Source organism: Lotus japonicus, chromosome 6 (assembly GCF_012489685.1).
Source record: "Lotus japonicus ecotype B-129 chromosome 6, LjGifu_v1.2".
Lineage (NCBI taxonomy): Eukaryota > Viridiplantae > Streptophyta > Magnoliopsida > Fabales > Fabaceae > Lotus > Lotus japonicus.
In genome coordinates this window covers 32,938,552-32,944,226 of record NC_080046.1, presented here as the reverse complement: position 1 = coordinate 32,944,226, position 5,675 = coordinate 32,938,552, and positions in this window count along the sequence as shown.

Below are 5,675 nucleotides of genomic sequence, written 5' to 3'. Positions count from 1 at the left end.
CATCGGTGCGAGACTACTTTCTAGGCTTAGCGTGTCATTCTAAACCTCGTGTAACTTCTATAGTTTAAACACGAGTAACCGTCAAATAAAGTCTTAATAGGTGTATTAACTATAAGGTCAAAGCTTAAACGGTATAAGTAAGTTAGGTGTGTTGCACATTCTACGAGAGTAATGAAGAGCATGTTGTACTAGAATGAGAAAGAATAGTTAGAAGGTTACCATCGTTATTGCGCTCACCTCTGGCTAACCGTCCATGATATAAACTCTTCCTCTAGCAGCAGGGTGCTTTCCCCTTGCAGCATTGACAGACGGCTCCGCCTTGGGTGCCCTACACTGACTGGCGTTGTGCCCCGGTTGATTTGGGCCTCGATTCTGAGCACGCACTTGCATAGTGCCCCAACTTTCCACACCTGAAGCATTCCACGTCTTGGGTTGCAATCTGGTTTCCCGTTCCTCCAGCAGCAGCCGCAACCATAGGCTTGTACGATCCTGGGGTAAACCTTTCCCCCACAGGACGCTGATAAGGCTTCTCCATCTGAAATTTTCCTTTTCCTTGATAGCTTCGGGAACTCGACCTCATTGGTCCCCCAGTTCCAGCCCGGTCCATCCTCCTATTCTTCATCAGCTCCACCTCGGTGGCCTTCTCAACCAAAGCTTGAAACCTCATAATCCCCAATGGCCTCACTAAATCTTCGATGTCTGCTCTCAGCCCATTCAGAAATCGCTTACACATGTAGCGTTCATCAACATGGTTGTTGAAAAACTGGAAGTGCTTAGCCAATGATTCCAGTTTGGAAGCATACTCAGGTATGGTCATGCTCCCTTGACAAAGGGTCAGAAATTGTGCCTCCCGCTCGTCTCGAGCGCTAGTTGGAAAGTACTTCTCTAGAAATGCAGCACGAAAAGAGTTCCAATTCACCTCTTCGTTGTTAGCTTCCATAATTCCTCTGGTACCCCTCCACCAGTACTCAGCATCGCCCAGCAGTAGATAAGTTGCCAGGCCCACCTTGGCCCCCTCCGCCGTCTGCAGTACTTCGAAAATCTTCTCAATCTCTTGGATCCATAGATCTGCATTGTCCGGGTCAGTCCCACCCGTGAACTTGGGTGGATCCTGCCTTCTAAAATCATTCAGTCCCCTGTTCTGGTCCAGGGCTGCTTCCCTCTGAAGCCGGTGTAGCTCACGTGCATCCTCAGCAGCACGCCTATGTGCATTGTCATTCGTTTGTACAGTCATTGCTTGGACCAAAGTGGCCACCATCTCAGCAAGTTGGTTCGCGTTCACCATGTTCTGTATTCGTTTAGCAAACAGTCAGTACCAATCATAAGATAGTATTATGCATAGCTAAACAATATGATTAGGTAGCAACTTCAATCAATTAAAGCGAAGATCGCTTGGCAGACAATCAATTGTTTACTCTTTACAGAGTCACACAACCTAGCACAGAAGACCTATTCCCCAAAGACTCCCGAAAGACTCGACAAGCTCTGATACCACAATGTAACGCCCCGATTTCCGGGTGTCACTTTAGTAACTCAAAAATAAAATAAAGCGGAAAAGCAGGTATTTTTTTTTCGTTTTGTTCAAATAAAAAGACTTGTCGAAAAGAAGACTCAACCCAATCGCAATTAACAGCGATTAATATACAATATAAGTACAGCTCTCGCTGCAACTAAAAACTTCGTCACGAGTGTCCTCAAGTGACGGAATGTAACATCAAATAACTAAAGGTATTGCCCAACGGCAAACAAGTGCGACCCATAGATAGAGTCATGAGTTTTATAAATACAGTCTTCCAAGAAAGTAAGTCAGCCCAAAACGTCCTCCGAAGGACCACCTACGTCCGACAAACTCCCTGTGATCCTCATGGAAGAGAACCACACAAAAAGCTAATAGTCGGGGACCTACCCTGCCCCAAAATAAGAAATGAAAATCAGAGCTGTGACAACAAAACCCCATATACTACACCCCTAACATCGACTCTCATCCGATCCTGCAAAAAGTCCGGGTCCACGTCGAAGGCTCAGTAGTAGTCATTTCGCTCCGGGTCCTCCCCGAACGACGAACCATCACGAATCAACTGTTAAACGTCTGGCAGCAGGCCGACCGCCCAAACACAACCATACACACAAAGCCAAGGCGCGAGGGTCAACTCACAGAATATGATAGATAATACAAGCAACATGTGAAGAATAAGGGGTATATATATATATGTTGTATATATACATATAAATTCTGCATTGCCTACCCTAAGGTATATACATGGCATGTTATCGAATCTCTAGTAAAAACACAATATTCAATATCTCAACAATTCCACAAATAACATAACGATGATCACCAATATCAAATCATCAAAATCTCAACATATGAAGTTAGGTGATAAGGTTAGTCAAACAATGTATTGTCCTCCCAACGCACACGTGTCCAACTAAACAAATGTTCCCTGTCATTGCCCTAGGGTAAACGACGATGAAATCTCACGCTTCCATGAAGTCTCACGCTTCAATGGGGTCTTACGCTTTCACGAAGTCTCACGCTTCAGTGAAATCTCACACATTCACGAAGTCTCACGCTTCAGTGAATTTTCACGCATTCACGAAGTCTCACGCTTCAGTGAAGTTTCGCGCCTTCATGAAGTCTCCCGCTTCAATAAAGTTCCACACCTTCACGAAGTCTCACGCTTCAGTGAAGTTGCACGCCTCCGCAAAGTCTCCTGCTTCAGCAAAGGTGTACGCCTCCGCAAATTCTCCCGCTTCAGCGAAGGTTCCCGTCTCCACGAGGTCTCCCGCCTCAGTGAAGTTTCTGCTTTCACGAAGTCTCACGCCTCAGTGAAGCCTACACACTTTCACGAAGTCTCACGCTTCAGTGAAGTTCCATGCTTTCACGAAGTCTCACGCCTCAGTGAAGCTTCCCGGTGAAGGTATGAAAAACGGTAGAAAGGGGGGGGTTTGAATAACGTTTTCAGTATAAAACTTCCACCTTAAAGATTTTGACAAATATTTCGAGAACTTAAGTGCTAAAGATAAGAGATAGAAAAGCACACAAGGATTTTATCCTGGTTCACTTGATAAATCACTCAAGCTACTCCAGTCCACCCGTTAAGGTGATTTCTTCCTTCTTAGAATGAAGGCAATCCACTAATCAGGTAAGAGTTACAACTGCACTTGAAACCTACAAGTGACTAATAATTACACTGACTTAGCTCACACTAAGATTCACTCTCTTAGTCTTCTCTAGGATCCGATCAACCTTGATCTCCTAAAGGAACTAAACAAACTGTTTATCAAAGAATTGTTTACAAGAGATTTGCTTCTAAAAAGCTAATAGTAAACTCAATGAATTTCAGATGAAAGAAAGCTTAGAAGAATTTAAGTTTGTCTTGCGCGTATGTGAATGCTTCTAGCCGTTTCTTTCAGTCTTCAGCCTCTTTATATACTCCAAGGATTAGGGTTGAGCGTTGCATGGGAAATGCTACCGTTGGAGGGCAGTTCTGGAAAATCCAGCTTCTGCTGTGTCTGAGACTGTTAGGTAGGTCGTCAGGAAGGTACAGTTGCTTTTGTACTTGGATAGCGACTTGACCTTTAAACCTAGGAGACTTCTGATCAGGGGAATGCTTCATATTGGAACTTGTGAAGCCGGTTGATCAGAGTCAGAGGGAAAGCCCAGATCCTCTGACCATTGTTTCTTCTGATTCTGAACTCAGAGGGAAGAACATGGTCTTCAGAGTATCTTGCTTCTGGACAACAGAATTTCACTAATCAGCTTCTGGATCTTCAGAGTCTTCTACACCATCAGAATATCTGAGCCTTCAGTGTTTCTTGGTTATCAGACTTTCTGGATCTTCAGAGCTTCTAGTGACTGAGTCCACATCAGAGTTTGTATAACTTCAGAACTTCTGAAGCTTTTCCACTGTTCATACTGAACATGGTGAATGCGAAAGCATTGCTTGGGTTGCTATTTATACACAGTGCTTCTGATTTGTGTGAGATTGAGTTGAGGTCAGAGCCTGTAAATAGCACACTCAGAAAAACACGTTAGAGTACCACAATTGTTCATATCAAAAGGTTAACTTGTAATCATCAAAACATAGAGTTGTACTACTAGATCAAAACTTGATCTTACAATCTCCCCCTTTTTGATGATGACAAAACTAAGATTTTTGATGAACAATTCTTAAACATTAAACTGAATTCACTCAGAGTTTAGAGATATAGAATAAGACTTATCCTGATGTGAATAGTTTATCTTGCTCATTCTGAATTCAAGTCACTGCTTGATTCTGAGCTTAGCTCCCCCTGAATCTAATACTTGATGAAAACGTTAGTAAAGTCTAGATTCTGAGCTAAATGATATAAGAGTTCAGAGTGAAAAACTTATGACATAGATGAAAATCGAGTAATCAGAGGGCATAAGTAATCAGAGTCACGGACAAGGTATCAGAGTCTTGGGTATCAGAGTCAACTTGAATCACTTCAGAAGAAGTGAAATGTATTCCTTGTATTTGCCCAGTGACACATCTATGGTCATGAAGGTGGAACTCTTAAATTCTCCAAAAGAAAAAATAAATCACACTAACACATCTTACACATCAAAAACTGGGTTTACTCCCCCTTTTTGTCATAAGCAAAAAGCTTGGGGTGTGAAAAACTTAGCTTGAAGTACAAGGTACTCCCCCTTAGAGAAGGTCTAAGTTTAAAGAAAATGAAAACGATGCAAGAATCAGAGTTAGGCGAAATAAATAGAAGAATTAATGCAGGAGAAGAACGTTTACCACCGGTCAAGGGAGTAAAGAGAAGGGTCAGTTACCAAGAACTTAACCTCGAGAAACTGTAGGAGCATTAACTTTCAGAGAGAAAGTGAAGCCTATATAAAGCGTTGGAGAGAGAAGTAAGCTTCACACCTCGAACAATTTTCAGTAAGGAAAAAAAATGGCATCATACATCGTAGCACTAGAAGAGCTGAGGAAGAAGGCCTTCGAGGAGGACTTGTTCCTTAACATCAGGCATCCAGAGGGTACAACGACCATCTCGGAGCTAACACGGACACTGCTGGAGGAGGACCTGCGTCCAGAGTTGAAGAGAGACCTGAGGGAATTTCTTGCCTTCGTGGAGGAGGTGCAAGAACTCAGCCGGCTTGAACTCAAGCTGCTGGAAGAAAAAGAGAGTTTGGAAGAGAAGCTCAAGACTTCAGAAGAGATTCTGGAGAGGGATGAGCTAAAGAACAGGCTCAACAACATCCAGCATGCACTGGAGCGTCTGGAGAAGGATAGGTCAGAGCAGCGCCAGGAGTGCAGAAGAATGAGGAGGGATTCTCCATTCTAGACTTTATGGAAAGAATGTATGATGTAAACATAAAGAGATTATGAATAAAAAGATTTTTGCAAACACATGTGACAAAAATATATATAGATATGCATAGATAATCACAAACGAACAAAGTAGAATAATTAAATGAAAAGAAACAGAAGTTAACAAAAATAAAACAACGTTAAAGAAAAAGAAAAGCGAAGAGATCCTAAAACTAGGGTTTATCAGTTCGACGCAGAAGTTCCATCATCATGTGCTTCATTTCAATTAGCATGGATTCATGAGTGTCAAGACGCTGTTCCATGATGTCGAGTCTGGACGAGCTTGACTGAGTAGAACCGGAAGGAACATTCTGAGCAGCTTGAGGA